Consider the following 17,929-nt stretch of genomic DNA (forward strand, 5'->3'; position numbering starts at 1 on the left):
ACATAAAAATAAATAAACATCAGTTCTATTGTTTCTGAATACAGTCAGTAAACTTCAATAAACTTCATCCCTCCAGAAAAGCTTTCACAAAACAGTGGGCCTTCAAAAATCATTTAAACTGCTGAATATTAGCACAAAGTCTTAAATGGCTTGGGAGCCTATCCCACATTATAGGTCCTGCAACAGAAAAAGCAGATGTACAAGTCTCAGTATGGTGATATGATGTTGCTGATAGAAGACATAACTGTTCACAGGTTGTGATCTTAAAGATCATTTTGGACAATGCATTTTCAAGGTATTAAGAAATACATAGGCACATTAGCATATACACATTGATGAATCAATACCAAAACCTTAAAGATTACTCTACCTATCACTGGCAAACTGTGAAGTTCTTTCAACCCTGGTGTGGTATGTGCTGATCTCAATACTGCTGTAATCAAATGTACTGCTGCAATCTGGACAACTTGCAGAACCTGGAATCTGGGTGATGACATACCTAAATAAAGCGAATTACAGTAATCAATTTTCATCAATACCAGGCTCTGTGCAGACGTCTGGAATTCTGATGCAGGCACCATCCCCTTCAACTTATTCAATAACTGAAGTAGAAAGAAGGCTGTTGAAATAACCTGTTTTTGCATCGTAACATTTACATCCGGCATAAGATTTCGGATACAGGATTTAAGAATAAGTTTGACTCCCTGATATTCTAATATTGTGGGTAAAAGAGGGTCTATTGATCACCCAACATACATAATTTCCATCTTATGTTATGTTATATAAGTTGCAATAAAATTAAAATCTAACAAATAAGAAATGAAAGGGAAGAAGTGAAAGAGATAGATGAAGATGAGTGTTAGCTGTTGAAAGGAGAGTTGCAGGAGCTTTGGAGGTAAAAGATAAATTAGGACTGTGTACAAAAAAAGGCCCTTACAAAAAGTTGTGCTTTCAAGAGGGCCTTAAATTTTTTAAATGATAGTTCACGGTGAACTTTTTATTTTTTTTTCATATTTTTATTGAAGGCTTTTCAAAACATACAACAGAAAAGAAAACACAAAATCAAACAAACAATATGAACACACCATGGCAATTAAGCGTAAATATGAGAGCGTTCCATGACAATACCTATAGGCGAAGGCATAAGGTCAAGTAGTGCTACGGGATGTCTGACAAAATGAGTCCAATCGCGCCCAAGTCTTCAAGGCAGACTTAGCTCTATGATGTAGCTCCTCTTGAACACAGTCTTCTGAGAATTGGTCCTGGTCTGCCATCCATCCATCCTCCTTAGCATATATTTTCTAAGGTCCTACCCCAGGCCTTTCTTCTGTGAACACAGAACAGAAATAATTGTTAAGCAGTTCAGCTTTATCCTTATCGGCTTCTAAATATTCCTCTCCCTCAGCTTTGAGCCTTACAATTTTATTATGGCATGTCCTTCTGTCACTTACATATCTGAAAAATGTCTTGTCCCCCAATTTTACCGTATCAGCTATCTTTTCTTCCATTTGCCTCCAGGGGCGTAGCCACGGGCGGGCCTGGATGGACCCAGGCCCAGCCACTTTCCCTCCAGGCCCGCCCACCCAACAACCCCCTCCCATGTCACTGCCTTTTGCCTGCCCTGAAATTCTTGTCCTCCCCACCAGCGCTGCCTCGGTTCTTGCAGCATTCTTTTCTTTGCCCGTCGCTGACAGCGCTGCCATTCACAAAGGCAGTTCCGCTCCCCTCTGCCGCGTCAATCTGGCCCTAAGTAAAAAGGAAGTGCAACAGAGAGGGCCGGATGGATGTGGCAAAGGGGAGCAGAGCTGCCTGTGTGAATGAATGGCAGCGCTGCTGGCGATGGGTGAAGAAAAGAATGCTGCAGGGACCTAGGTTAGCATGCAGGGTTACAGCCCCACACACATTTTCATTTTGTTTTTTTTTGCAGCTTTGGTGGGACACAGGGGTGGTGGAAAGAGAGGCAGGGAAGGGCAGAGCAGAGCATGGAAGCTCGTGATTCCTCAAGGCCGCCACAGCAGTGGCCAGGAAGAGAAGCTAATGGTTGGGCATCAATGACCTTGCCCCTGCCCCATGAGAGGGGGTGGAGAAAGTGAGTGAGTGAGAGAGGAGATTCTAGATGGAAGGGAGAGACATTGGAGGGAATGGGGAAAGGAGAGACATTAAATGGAAGAAGATAGAGAGAGGGGGGGCAATGGCAGGGAGATAGAGGGGAAGATGCTGGATGGAAGGGGGAGACACTGGATGGAAGGGGATGAACAAGAGTGATGGGAGATGCCATAAAGAGGGAGAGAGGACAAGATGCTGGATGGAAGGGGGAGGGGAGATACGGGAAGGAAAAGGGAACACAATAGAAGGGGAAGATGCTAGAGGGAAGGGGATGAATGAGGGAGATGGGAGATGTTGCAAAGGGGGAGAGGGGGAGATGCTGGATCGAAGGGGAAAGGGGAGAGACTGGATGGAAAAAGTGGTGAAAAGGAGAAGAATTTCAGGCACACAGGCAATGCTGAACTCTCCCGGACGGCCGTACCCGAAGCCGCAGAAAAAAAGGCAGCGACAGCGAGGGATGTTGGGTTGGGGTAGGATCAGGAAGGCAGAACTAAGTGCTGGACTTTTGGGGGAAGGATGGGGGCTGGAGGGAAGGGATAGTGCTGCCAGACTTGTGGGAGGAAGGGGATTGGAGGGAAGGGAGAGAGTAGCTGGATGTGGAAGGAAGAGGAGGAGGGGATCTGAATGGAAGGGAGAGAGTTGCTGGAGGTGGGAGGAAAAGGAGGAGGGGATCTGGATGGAAGGGAGAGAGCTGATGGACATGGGAGGGAGAGGAGGAAGGGCTGGAGAGCTGCTGACAATGGAGGTAGGTGAAGAAGGGACTGGAGGGAAGGGAGAGAGCTGCTGGACATGGGAGGAAGGAGAGGAGGAGGGGACTGGATGGAAAGGAGACAGCTGCTGGAGAAGAGGAGGAGGGGATCTGGATGGAAGGGAGAGAGCTGCTGGATGTGGGAGGAGGAGGGGGAGGAGAACTGGAGGGAAGGGAGAGAACTGCTGGTACAGCACAGGAGGGAGGGAAGGGAAACAGAGATACAAGACCAAGGAAATGAAGGAAAAGGGAACATATATTAAACCTACAGCATGAGGGAGAGAGGGTGGGGTGGGTGGGCGGGCAGGCAGGCAGGGAATCAAGCAACCAAACCAGATGCTGGGAAGGGGAGGGAGTGAGAAAGACAGAAGCTGGATGGGGTAGGGTCAGAGAGGGTAGAGATATATTGGCACTGGGACGAAGAGAGGGGAGAAGCTGGACAGAGAAATATAGGGACACAGAGAAAGGGAGATACTAAACATGGAGAAAGATAGAGGTACAGAGATGGAAGACGATGGATAGTGGACATGAAGAGAGAGTAGGAATATCAAATGGACATGAGACCTTGGTGAGTGAGTTAGAGAAGACAGAAGGATGTAGAAACCAGAGCCTTGGACCAACATGACTTGAAAAATAAAATGAGCAGACAACAAAAGGTAGAAAAAATAATTTTATTTTTCTATTTTGTGACTAGAATATGTCAGAATTGAAATGTACATCCTGCTGCTAGATATGGCTGGGGCCCAAGGCAGAAATTTGGGAGGGACACAAAAGCTTACTAACAGGCTGCACCTTCTTCAGCTCTAGGGGGGCCAAACACAGTTGCCCTAGTTGTACCTCCCCTAACACTGTCTCTTGACATGTACTATCATATTTTGCACAGTATAGGAGAAAATACATCTCTTTGTATTTCTCTGTGCTGTGCTAAATACAAGGTCTGGCCTCTTGGGATTTTGATTTAATTTGTTTATGGTTTGTGGTTACTTAGAGGGGCATAATCGAAAGGGATGCCCAAGTTTTCTGAGGACGTCCCTCGCAGAACGTCTCCATGAAAGGGCGGGGAAACCGTATTATTGAAACAAGATGGATGTCCACCTTTTGTTTTGATAATATGGTCGGGGACGCCCAAATCTGGAAATTTAGGTCAACCTTAGAGATGGTCGTCGTTAGACTTGGTCGTTTCTGATTTTCGGCGACAATGGAAACTGAGGACGCACATCTCAGAAACGACCAAATCCAAGCCCTTTGGTCATGGGAGGAGCCAGCATTCATAGTGCACTGGTCCCCCTGACATGCCAGGACACCAACCGGGCACCCTAGGGGGCACTGCAGTGGACTTCGGAAATTGCTCCCAGTGCATAGCTCCCTTACCGTGTGTGCTGAAGCCCCCAAACCCCCCCCCCAAAACCCACTACCCACAACTGTACACCACTACCATAGCCCTTATGGGTGAAGGGGGCACCTAGATGTGGGTACAGTGGGTTTCTGGTGGGTTTGGAGGGCTCACATTTACCACCACAAGTGTAACAGGTAGGGGGGTGGGCCTGGGTACGCCTGACTGAAGTGCACTGCACCCACTACAACTGCTCCAGGGACCTGCATACTGCTGCGATGGACCAAAGTATGGACATTGAGGCTGGCAAAAAATATTTTTAAAAAATTTTTTTGAGGGTGGGAGGGGTTAGTGACCACTGGGGGAGTAAGGGGAGGTCATCCCCGATTCCCTCTGGTGGTCATCTGGTCAGTTCGGGCACCTTTTCGTGGCTTGGTCGTAACAAAAAAAGGACCAAGTAAAGTCGTCCAAGTGCTCGTCAGGGACGCCCTTCTTTTTTTGATTATTGGTCAAGGATGCCCATGTGTTAGGCACGCCCCAGTCCCACCTCACTATGCCTCCGACATTGCCCCCGTGAACTTTGGTTGTCCCCACGACGGAAAGCAGTTGGGGATGCCCAAAATCAGCTTTCGATTATGCCGATTTGGGGCAACCCTGGGAGAAGGACGCCCATCTTCTGATTTGTGTCGAAGATGGGCGTCCTTCTCTTTCAAAAATAAGCCTGTGTATTCTGTATTTGGCATTTGTGTTCTGTGTGTGTGACTAAAGTATTCTGTTAGCATCAATTTTCTATTGAGTATTCTATAGTACTTTGGCTTGTTCAGTTTTCTTGATAGACGTATTGATATTTTAGGGCCCCCACTGTAATATTTAGGGCATATTTGGGGAAAGCATATGTGTGTTGGAGGACCGCAGCTCAGTGGAGGATGAAGAGTGCACGCTCTTATATTTCCCCTAGCTCTCAATGTGGCCTGCAGCCACTGAGGCCAGCACTGCTACTCCATGAAGTTATTGGGAGTGGGGTCATGGGCAGGGCATATCAGGTGGCAGGTGTTTCTCTAGTGCCCATCCATCCAACCTGTTGGCCCACCCAAAATTGCCTTCTGGCTACGCCACTGTTTGCCTCTTCACTTTCCTGCCAGCTTTTCTAGCTTCTCTTAGCTCTTCCAGGTATTTTTGCCTGTCTTCAACAGGAAGGATTGATGAAAACACTGCCTGTGCACCTAGAAGCTACACCTTCTGACCCAGAGCCAGATGTACTGGTTCAGTGGGAGCAAATTGTAAGGTGACTTGGAATTATTGTAAGGTTTGTTGTGATGATCGGAGTTTGTGAAGGTGAATATGGAATAAGACATCTGTAGAGGAATAGGAGTTGTCCATGATGAATTGCTTGATGCACTAATGTAACAGTTTGAAAATTAGTCAAAAATGTATGGGAAGCCAAGTGTTCTGGAATTAAAAGAAGGATGACACTATCAAATGTTTTTGCTCCGTGAATTAATTTAATTGCTGTATTCTGCATTAACTGAAGTTCTTAACTGATACTGAGGAATACCGTGCATAAGTGAGTTACAATAATCCAAAAGGGTTATGACTAATGAATGATAGTATATAATTATTACACACACACACACACACCAGACACCATACATTCTCATAATATACACACAAATGTGAGAGCTAAATATTTAGATTTATGCAATTAAAACAGGCTGTGCTCTGAAGCTTACTCTGCATGGATACTACCTCCACTGTATGCAAATTTATCTCCTGCATATTGATAACAGCTTTCCTGAAAACCTGACTGCTTGGGACACTCAAGGCCTGAACTCCAGCATCCCTGATCTAGATTCTAAACAGAGTGCATTCTTAAATACACTGCCTCAGGTGAATCTCTTCATGAAGGTGGTTAAATAAATCCAAAGAAAGAAAGAAAAGAACATTAACTGAGAAGTTCATTTAACGGCTTTGCATTGATTACATGTTTTTTTCTGTATGCGTGAATCAAAGTCACATCCCCAAGGTCTGTGGGTGAGTGAAAAAAAAAACTTTACTTTGCTGATTTCAGTGACTAAAGCCTGCACTATACCTAAACCTTCTCTTTCTCTCTCTCATCCTGACTCCTTCGCTTTCTGTTTGATTTATTCATTCTCTCTCTGACTCATTGTCACTATAGGGTAGATTTTTCCAAGAACTGCTGAGTGGTTAACTTTATCTGGATACTTAGTCACAGTTCACAAACTGAAGTTCCAGCTGAACATCTGGTTAAAAACTTAGCTGCACAAATGTGGACTGTTTGCATAACTGCACTTAGGTGGTGGACAAGTGTAACCAGTTAGCAGTGAATATTGCACTAAGTAGCCAAAGGGTTTATATGTGTTTAAACTACACACTGCTGCAGGAAATAGGCCCCTAAAGAGATTAATGGAGGCTGTGGATACCCAAATGTATAATGGGGTCCTTTTACTAAAGGGTTGCCATGTGGTAAGCCCGTTGGCACATGGCAACCCGGACACTACTGCCGGCACAATGCGGCCTCTGGTGGTAGTTCCATCTCGGTGTGCGCACCATTTCTGGCACTCTGGAAAATAATTCCGTAATTTCTATTGTGGTGCTACCTGGCAGCAAGGGAGCCCTTACCGCCACCTCAGTAGGTGGTGGTAAGTGCTCCCCACATATAGCCATGTCTTTTTTTTAGGGGCTTTTTACCTGCTGCGGTAAAAAGGGCCCTGGCATGTGGCAAAAACGGCCCCCACCACTACCTCAGGGCCCTTTTTACTGCAGCTCGGTAAAAGGACCCCTCTGTGTTTTAGTAAATTTGAAAACCTCGCCAAAGGCATACCCCCACCTGGCCCCTTTTACATATGACTAAATTTGTGTGCATTTTCTGCAGAGAGATTTAGGCTGGACTAGGGATGGGAGGGGGAAACATTTTTAACCAGTTAGATTTATGATGTTAAAAGCCACATTTCGTCACATAAATCTTTTGGATATGACCTATATAGCTCTCACACTTTGTTGTGTGCATGAATGCCTAAGCGTATATACAAAGGTCTGTGTTGCATATGTATGAGTTTGTATTATGAGAGTCTCTGTGTGTGTATTCTGTCTGTATTAGAGTTTGTAAGTGGTATTTGTGTGTGTGTTTCAATAGTGGCTATCCATTTAACTCTTGCAATAACTCAGAGACTCAAGGAACATGATATTAAAGCTGTTTGATCTGTTAAATGCTGGCTCCCCCACCCACAGCCCACCTTCCTGTCTTTGTTCATTGGCAGGGCCCAGCCCCTGGCACCAGACACTGACCCCATGGCTATGCTGCCTGAATCTCTGCCTGTACATCCCCTTCTGCTTTTCCAGAACTCCAGGCCCCTTCCTTCCTTCCTTCCTTCCCTCCCTCCCTCCCTTCATTCTACCTCTCTTTCAGTCTTTATCAGGCTGTTTGAACTTTTTAAATGTGATTTCACCCTGGGAGATGGAAGGAAGGATGGCAGAGTTCTCTACTGCTGTCATTGAGTTGATGGGTGTATTTCTTTACATTAGGGCATACTGGATTTGTAGTTCAGTTTCATATTAAGTCAGAGGATGAAACCTACAAGAAAGGGATGTGGCACATGTTTGGGATGGGAAACTATGGTACTTGAGAACCAACGATGGGTCTGGTTTTCAGCATAATTACATATGCAAATTAATTGGGCTCTTTATGACTGAGATATATACATCTATATCTAATGAATATTTATAATGCTGTTGTGAAAATTATGACTGGAGCTTGTTCAGCGTAATCTTGGCTCTAATACACTACTCTGCTGCATGATCTCCCTATGTTTGGGGAAGAGCAAGACGATTTTCCTGCCCTTTCCTCACTCTTAGAAGTTGCCAGTCAATATACTTGAGTGCATTGTCCCCTGTTATCTAAGTGATTTACAATAAATAATTAAAAGCAGAAAAGAACACTTAGTGCTGAATTAGCAGAGGATCAATCAGGATAACATTTCATAAAGAAATGGGTTTTCAGGTCAGTTTTACGAAGGCCTAGTGGAAGATTATTCCACAGGGATGGAGCTACAACGAAAAGTGGAAGAATGTATGTCTCAAAGTTAATTTGCCGAAATGATGGGACTACCAGCAGAGTTTGTTGGGAAGACCAAAGGGGTGTGATGGAATGTAGAGCACAAGAGATTAATAAAGAAACAGAAGTGTTTCTGAAAAGTGGATTCTATGGACAAGTGTAAGTATTTTAAAAGGAATCCTTGCCAATATTGGCAGCCAATGTTCCTATCTTAATAGGAGAGTAGCATGATAGTGGTGAGTATTGCCCAGGAGCAGTTTAATGGCATTGTTTGGATAAGTTGTAATGTTTAATGTCCCTTAGTCGGAGACCAGAGACAAGTGAATTACAATAGTCCAGGCTCTCTAAGATGAATGAATGTAAAAACTTCGTTTCACGAGTTAGAAGAGTCCGAACAAATTTTGGACCCTTGCCTAGGATACAGTCTGGTGTACTAAAGCAGGAGGATATTCATTAAGGTACACAAAACCAGGTTTGGACTGGATTCCCCTGAGGATCAGGAGCTAGCTTGGTGAAAATTCAAATTATGTTACTAAGGGGTTCATTTTTGAAAGGAGGAAAAACGTCCAAAATGTGTCATAATGCAGCATTTGAATGAATTTCTTGTCAAAACATCCAAATTCGTATTTTCAAAACCTATTTTGCAAATGTTTATCATGCAATTCACCTGCAGTACATCCAAATCACAAGGGGGGCATGTTGGGGCATTTTGGGGGTGGGCATAGGGCTGTACCTACACTTGGGACCTGTTACAGCCACAATGGAACAAAATGAAAACATCTAGGGCTGAAACTTCAATGTTTTGGTCTAGACCTGTTTGTAGAACGAAATAAGGCACAAAAAGGTGCCCTAATAAGCACTGGAGGGAATCAGGGATCACCCCCCCTTACTTCCCCAGTGATCACTGACCCCTTCCTACCCCCCAAAGATGTGATTAAAATATTACTTACCATCCTCCATGCAGCTTCAGATGTTATAGCCAGGTCTATCAGAGCAGCAAGCAGGTCTCTGGAGGTAGTGTAGTGGTCAGTGAAGTGCACTATAGAGAGGAGGACCCAGGCCCATATCCCACTCTTTCTGTTACACTTGGGTGGAAAGTATGAACCCTCCCACATTCCCTCAAAACTTACTGTACCCATATATAGGTTGCCCCCTTCACCCATAAGGGCTATTGTAGTGGTGTACAGTTGGGTACAGTAGATTTTTGGTGGGTTTTGGAGGGCTCCGAATACAGTATAAGGGGATAATGGTGAGATGTGTACCTGAGAGCTTTTATATGAAGTCCACTGCAGTGCCCCCTAGGGTGCCCAACTGCTCTCCTGGGATGTCTGTGTGGCCAGTGTACTAAGAATGCTGGGCTCCTCCTATATCCCAATGGCTTGATTTTATACGTTTTCCACTTGGATTTTTTTTTTAATGGCCCAAAAGATAAATGCAACAGAACACGAAACATCTTGCATGTGGCCATTAAAAAAAAAAAAAAGATAGATTGCTGTTTCAAAAATGGCCATATTTTCTTTTTGGATTTGGGATGTTTAGCACTAAATGTCCCAATTCCAACTTAGATGTCATATCAAAATGCCCCTCCACATGTTAGGTGCCAAAAACCTGGGCACTAAGCTAGTATTCTATAATGGTAGAATTATGCACCAAATCTGTTATAGAATATTAGCGTAAATCTGCAGTTACAAGTCAAACTTTAAGCGCGACCACTTATGTCATATCTACGGCTGGCGTAAATGGAGGCACCTTAAATGCAGCAGTTGGGTGCTTAAATGCAACTATTCTATAAAGCACGCACAAGAAGAGTCGGAACACCCTGACACAGCCATGCCTCTCCCACTTTAATGCCCTCTTTGCATTTGCACACATGAGAAGTTATATGCATTGTTTGTAGAAGAGGGGCATAAGTCTGTTACACACACACAATGTCAGATAAGTACCAATCAGGGGCTTAGCTAGGTGGGGCCACGGGGGCATGGGCCCCACAGATTAAGCCCTGGCCCCCTCTACTTTTGACCCCCCCTGCCGCTGACCCTCCCCCACCACGTTTCGATCCCCCCTCCCGCCACCGCCGCCCCTCCCCCGCCACCTTCGATCCCCCTTCCACTGCCACCGCCCCTCCCCCACCTCCACCAGGTACCTTTCCTGGTGGGGTCCCCAACCCCTGGCAGCCGACGTCTCTTCAGCACCGGTTGACTCCGGCGCCCTCGCTGATGATCTGTTTCTGACTCCTGACGCCCTGCATGAATGTCCTGCATGGGGCTACATATAGGACCTGCATGCAGCATGTCAGGAGTCAGAAACAGATCATCAGCGAAGGCGCCGGAGTCGACCAGCACTGAAGAAGACATCGGCTGGCGGGGGTTGGGGACCCCTGCCAGCGGCGAGGGAGGGGCGGTGGGGGGGGGGGTGTCGATGGCTGGGGAAGGCGGCCTAAACTGTGCCCCCACCTCGGGCTCTGGACCACCTCTCGCCGAGGTCTGGCTACGCCCCTGGTACCAATTACTGCTTGCACCAATTATTGGTATTTATTACCAATTCAGTGCCAATCATGTTACATGTGTAACTGGCCCTCCTCTATAATGTGGTCCCATTGTGCGCCTAAATTTGGACCCATTTATAGAATCAGGGGACTGTATAAATATGGGCTAACCCAGTTCTGCCGTTCTCCTAGTCCAGTGGTTCCTAAACCTGATCCTGGAGGCACCCCAGCCAGTCAGGTTTTCGGGATATCCATAATGAATATTCATGAGAGAGATTTGCATGCAGTGGAGGCAGTGCATGCAATATCTGTCATGAATATTCATTGTGGATATCCCAAAAACCTGACTGGCTGGGGTACCTACAGGATCAGGTTTGGGAACCCCAGACAGAAAACATTCAGTTCATGGGCTCCACAGGGAGGTCAAGATAACGGGATCGGATGTTTTAAGGTTTCCCCTTCCCTCATTTCAGAAACCAAGGTGGACCATGACTGTGCCCTCCTGTGAAGATGGTCAAGTTTATCCCCATACTGTTCCCTGCATCTGTTTCATGTCTGTAATGCGTAAAGACTGATCTCTTTTGTCAATCAAACCCCATGGCTGCACTAGGGGAGGAAGTGATGCTTACCAAAATGAGGATTTTTTCCTTCATGGATAGCCTCTGAATGGAAACACTGGGAAGTTTCCATTGTATAACAAACATTCTCTGTAAACAAATCCATTTTGAAGAGGTTCTAGCTGTGCTACACTTCTTTGTTTAGTTTGCTGTCCAGTTTTCTTCTGCTTTTTTTGGGCTTCCAGCTCAGTTAGAGCCAGACTGTACTGGGCTACAGTACCATGAACCTTTTTTCATAACACTTTGGCATTTCTCCCTATTTTTTTTTTTTTTATCCCTTCCAGACTCCACTCAGTTATCACTGCTATGGTCCTTTTACCCTTGGGGATCTCCTTACATCCCTCCATGGGTTTCCCATCTGCTTTGCATTCAATTAAAAAAATATTTAGGGGCCTTTTACAAAGTGGTGCAAGTCCTAAGATGGGCTTAGTGGGCTGAAAAAGGTTTACCTGCTAAAGTGTCTTGCCGTAATTTCCCTGCTTGCATGCCGTAATCATGTGTAAACTATTTTAAAACAATTTTTGAGGGGATGTGTCATGGGCAGAAAGTGCCTATATAGGAGATAGTGAGTGCTCCCATGTAAATTATTTGCAGTTGCATGAGCTAATAACATTAGCACATGACATGTAAATTAAAAAACAGAAAAATCTCTATTTTACCATTTCAGTAAAAATGGGCTTAGCGCAAAAGAAAGTCCTCTGTTAGGATACGCTAAGCCTAGATTTTTTTTTGCAGCTTAGTAAAACGGGCCATTAATGACAAATAAATCAATTTTCTAATGTTGGTTGGTTAGATAACCCCCCCCCCTTAAAAAGCAGGGTTGCTTATAAGGACAAACATCCTGATACTATTTAACCAGGCGGGAACGACTCCTGGCCAGTTCAATAGCGTTTAACTGTCTATCCGTGAATATTTAGCGCATTGCCAGCTAAGTTTTACAGCCAAATCGGGCCACCAAAATAGCAGGCCTATCTTTGGCAGGTTTAAACATAACTGGCCAGCACTGAATATGGGCTTGGCCAAAATTAAACCGGATATTCAGTACTGGTCACTGGAAACGGCTCGGCATTGATTATCCGTTCTCACCGCCAACCATGGGCATTAGCCATGGTCTGAATATCAGCCTCAAAGAGTATAGGAGGTGTAGTCCCAGGCCTGACCAAGGCCGCCAAGAGGGGGGCAGTGAGGGCAAATTCCCTGGGCCCGGGCCTCCAAGGGGGGCTTGGCACCGGGGTCTCTCTCTCTCCTGCTCCTGACGGGACCTGGGTGATTGTGTCCCGACAGGAGCAGGAGAGAGAAAACTCTAGCGCCAGGTCCCCCTTGGAGGCTGGGGAGGACCTGGAGGAACAGACACAGCAGGCTGCTTTTCTTCACAGTCTGCCGCATTGCCTTCCCCTGTAGGCTGCTTTTCTCCTCAGCCACTCCCCTTGCACCCCACCTAGCTACACCTCTGAATAAAACATTTGGTATGTGAGCAAATTCAGCAATTACTAACCTTAAGCAGATGTTTGCTCAGCAAATTGTTCTCAACATGAAACTTTATAAGGATAGATAGGGGTTGACAACTCTCCCAGTCTCTACGTCAAAGGCTCTCCAATAAGAAAAGAATTAAGAAACTGGAAACCAACAAATTGAGAATAAGAAATTTATCCAAAGTAGTAGTGTGGTGAAAAGCACCATTTATAAATTGTACAGATAGTTTAGTTACAAGAATGATGAGAAAAACAGATTATGCAAATTGTTAAGGGTAGCATTGTTAAAGTCAGGAGATATTTGGGACGTAGCTGCTGAGGAAAACTCCATCAGGGCCTGAGTTCTGGAGGTGGGTTGTAAAATATTCTACAGATTTTACCCCAAACTAGCTTCACAAGACTGAGTGAAGGCACTCTGACCAGTGCTGGAAAAACTGTGGTGAGATCATGTAATACTATCAACAAGAAGCTCTAGCCATAATGAATGGATTCTATCTTCTGGTACACACATGCATCCACAATCTGCACATATGTATGTATCTAAATAAAATACAGGTGTCAGAAACCTAATTTCTACCCCCTTTCCATTGTCTCAAATAGAGGCATATGTCATGTCATCTTTATTGCATATTCCAATGGCCTCTTCCTCACACAAACAAGTGAACAGGGACACTTGTTCATCTGAATGAAATGGAAAATAACTATCCCTTCTTCCTTCTTACCTAGTTCTTCCCTGAGAAGCTGTCCTGGTTCATTATATGCTTTTGTATCAAACATGAGGATATGGGGTAGCCGTGCCTTACATTTCTATAGCAGATACGGTCTGATACTGACATTGGATGACCTGATGAGGCTGCAAAATTCCCCTCAACATACTTTATTAATATTTACAAATCTGACAGACCCTGTCCCATCACCTGGAACTGGGATGATTACCAAGAAAGCTTAATGCCAAGGACTATCACTAACCACACCCTCTCCAAAAGAGATTACAGGATGTGATATCCGCAAGCGAGCCTTCTTCAGAGTAGCCCCCACACTCTGGAATGCACTGTCTGAAAGGCAATGCTTAACACAAGACTATCTCTACTTCAGGAAGCAGGTGAAAGCTTGTCTCTTCAACCAGGCCTTTAATGGAAGAAGTAACTAACTTATTAGTCTCACTCACTTACACAAGGAGTGACTCGCTGCACATACTGCAGCAGGACATGTTTATCCACTCCTACCCTAGCTGAGATAATATTTAACCATCTCTCTGACCTTGTGTGCAACTTTCTTTAAATCAGTCACCTTATTTTCTAACTCTTCTTACTGTCTTACCTATCTATATGCTACATCTTTGCTTTACCCTTCACTAACAATTAAAATATTCTACTACGTATTGTGTTGACATTGTAAGTAGCATACCATGCCATACTTTTTATTGTTATTTGAATATTTTTACTGTTGTAATTGCCTATTGATCATGTTTGATCTATTCTTACTGTACACCGCCTTGAGTGAATTCCTTCAAAAAAGCAGTAAATAAACCCTAATAAATAAATAAATAAAATGTAAGTTTCAGACTAATTATAAAACAGTGCCAGTGTTTTATCCTACTAGTTTCTCCCTAATTGTCATGCGATACTCCTCTCTCACATTTTAGAGATGTCGAACATGTCCTTAGTAGACAGAATATCCATTAGCTGAGTGGGTGAGGGATGATGGGTTAGAAGCAACAAGTTCTGTCTGAGGGACAGACAGGTGATGCAAGCCAAGGGCAGCTACATCCTTCCCTGCCCATTTGCTTTCTTTTAGATTTCTGTGTCCTACAATTACTGGAAGAGACAGGCATTGGGAGTTAGAGCATATTCAATAGATGTTTCTGCTGTTACCTGGCAGGAATGAGTACGTTGGGGTGGGTTTGTATTATTATTATCATCGGCACAGTGAAATGCTGCCAAACCACTGTCCAGCCGGGTCAGCGGACAGGGGTCAACAATATGAGACCTTGTCTGTACTTCTCCACAATTGTACAGGTTTAGTTCAGGGGTTCCACCCCAGACATTTCAAACCACTGAGAAGGCTGGATGGGGGCGAGGTCCCCTTCAGAGAAGAATTTGCTGAGTGGACACTGGACAGGGTACCAAATATTGCCCTTGAAGTGATTTAAAATGCTAGAGAAGGCAGGCAGGAGGGGACAGTCCCAGGGATGAGGCAGATAATTCTACCCTATGCTTCCACCTCTTTCCCCGTTAGCTGTCCCCTGGGAGAGTAGGTGGAGGGTGAGGTGGGGCGGGGTGGAGTGAGATTTGAGTGTGGCGCACTCTATTCCACTCAGCCCTCCCCCAAATCACTTTCCCTCCTTTTTCCCCTTCTCTCACCCTCTTTTTCATCTTCTACATCCCTCCCCTTTCATTCCATCATCTTGTCCTCTCTCCTTTCTCACCTCCACCCCAAGTTACACATACATACACACACACAGCTGGACAAAGGTATATAAACGAAAATAAATAGTTTATTAACAGAATCCTGAGGCCTGTTTCGTCACAGGGCCAGGAACACAAGGTGAAACGCCTCTGTAGTTCAGTAAATATAGTCTCAAGCAGGCCTCTGGCTGGGCCTAAAACACAGTCTGTGGCTGGTGGGGCTTCCACACCCCAAACACAGCATATAAATTCTTCTCAGTTCTTCTCCGAGCTCCAGGTCTGGCTCCAGCTAGACCTCAGAGCAAGGCTTGCTATTCTCAATTTAAGTCAAGAAACAAAATTGGCTTACCTCAGCCAGGTCATGATCATTAGATATAAGCTGTAGCAGTATATGATGGGACTCCTGTTCTTCCTTCCTTGGGCCTCTTTAACCTCAGTCTGGCTCTGTCTTTTATACTTCCTGGTTCTGACTCCACCCCTCCTGGCTCACTTCTTCCTGGGCGGGACTAGCATCATTAAAGTGGCTCAGGCTAACTGAGGGATACTTCTTAAGGGTGAGGGGCAGTGTTCTATATACTCCTTCATATACCCACCCCCTCAGCTAAACCCTACCCAGTTGAGCTCCTGCCATATCAGGGTCCACTGGCTGAGACAAATACCTAGCTGGATTTTGGGCATGTTACACCAGCAGCAGTGGTAGGTGGCAGGGCACAGGTTTCTCCCCTTCACCAGTTCCACCCTCTTCCTCCATTGCATCATATCCATCAGTCAATCAGTTCCTGGATCTGAGTCCAGGGCTTCCTGATCGTCCGCACGGAATCCATCATTCTGGACCCCTCATTCTTCTCTTCTTCCAGGACAGTCCCTTATCCTAGGGCTAAACCTGGCAACCCATGAAGGTCCATGGGTATTGTAGACTCAGTTCTACAGACTTGCCACGTCACCTGTGAGGTATTCTGGTCCACAGTTGGTTCACTCCTCTGGAACCTCCAGGAGACTCCCCACAAATCAATCTGAGAGTGTAACCCAGCAGAGACAGGTTCTGACTGTGGTGTGAACTATGGCCACCCTCTTGGGATAGTGGCAGCACCCTTACCTGGCCTCGTACACCTGGGAGGGTCCCTCATAGTCGCTTGCAAGTCTAAGTGAGCCATCGCCTGGTTGGTTAAGCTTTTTGGCAGGTCCGTTGTAGGTACTTCTGGGTGCACTCTGGCCACTGACAGTTTGGCAAGTCTTTCTGGCAGTGATTGTACTGGCCTCGGCTGCACCTGTTGATGGGTTCCTGGAGATATCTACTCCTCTATGCCGCTCTTTTAGGCGTACTTCCGCATAAGGAAGTTGTCCGGAAAGTTTCCTCGGACACTTGGAATTGGATGACCTGTTAACAATAGGCAAAATTTCCACTCTCAAGAAGTGGGCATTGAGTGTTTTCTGTTCACTCTCTGAGGTTTGTATTTCCTTGCTGTGACTCCGCACAGAAAGCCTCCCTGAGCTGGGCAGCTAAGCCCTCCAGTTCCTGGTACATCTCTTGTTGGGACGCTTCTGTCTGGGACAGCTGAGTTTGAACCTTATCCAGCTGGTTTTGCAGAACTTAGGTGGTATGATCTAGGGCTTCTACTTCCCCCTGGTGTTCTTGTACTTGAAGTTTTAATACAGCAAGCATTTGAAGTCGTTCTAGCACCGTATTATAGCTCCACCAGGTTTCTCTTAGTTGTTCTTGCAGCTTGGGAGTACTGCCACAAAGGTAGGGTGCCTGCCAGCTCCTGTTGCAGCCATTTGACCTCACCCCTGGACTTTTCATGTTGTTCCTCAATCTACCAATCATTCTCCTTTGCTTCCTGCAATTCCCAGAGCAGCTCATCAATCTGGTCCGGTGACCAGATGTCCTCTTTCCGTTGTACTATGGTTCTCCCAGGACTCTCCTTCCAGGGTTTGGGCCCCAACTGCTTGATTTCCTCCTCCTGCTGCTCGATGGTTTCATGTAGCTCCCTGTTCTTCATTTCCACCACAATGCGGACAGCTTGGAGTTCCTCCACATATTTCTCAGCTTGCCTTCTAATCTCCTTCAGAGCTTCGGCCAGTTGGGTTTGGAAGGACTCCTTATCCTCCTGTAACCTTTGGGTATACTTAGCTGCCTGCTTGGAACCATCTTCCAACACGACAATATAGCAGTGGGCTTTCTCCAAGTCACTGTACAAAGTTGAGGGCCAACTTGGAACCCTTATTGGAGGGCCCAGCAAGGGATCCTTTTTCTCCCATGTGTGATATACCATTGCTGATAACTCATCTGGGTTCTGACAGACCACTGGAGTCAGGTCTACTGCTGCCTTTGGATGCAAAGGACAATGCTCCTTCAAGCTTGGGTCATGCCAATCCAGCTCCTTCCTTAGGCCACCTCTTTGCTGGGCCCAGATGACTTCAAAGGTTGGTAAATCTCGGCCCAAAACAACTGGGTAAGGGAGGCAGTCGACGTTGGAGGGAGGTTTGAGCTGTGGTATACTGTCTCTGGTCCCCATGCACACAAGATAATGCCACAGTTCGTTCACAGTTTATTTGCTGTTTGGTAACCACTCTCCTCCGCACAAGGGTCTTCACACAACCAGCGCTTAATAGGGCTTCCTGTTCACTTCAGCTTGCAGTACACAATTTTTTTTCTCGGGTTGAGAGGCCTTCACAAAGTTGCAAGCA

The 17,929-nt window shown here is 45.6% G+C and overlaps 1 long non-coding RNA gene across 1 annotated transcript; it reads right to left on the minus strand.

Moving 5' to 3' along the window:
• Positions 1-415: 415 nt before the first annotated feature.
• On the minus strand, positions 416-15,654 carry LOC115468082. Its single transcript, XR_003941819.1, has 4 exons — positions 15,591-15,654; positions 12,857-12,977; positions 1,129-1,327; positions 416-499 (listed from the first exon to the last, which is right to left on the minus strand). It is a non-coding gene; the product is annotated as an uncharacterized LOC115468082 (long non-coding RNA).
• Positions 15,655-17,929: the final 2,275 nt, after the last annotated feature.

This window comes from Microcaecilia unicolor, chromosome 4, assembly GCF_901765095.1.
Source record: "Microcaecilia unicolor chromosome 4, aMicUni1.1, whole genome shotgun sequence".
Taxonomy (NCBI): domain Eukaryota; kingdom Metazoa; phylum Chordata; class Amphibia; order Gymnophiona; family Siphonopidae; genus Microcaecilia; species Microcaecilia unicolor.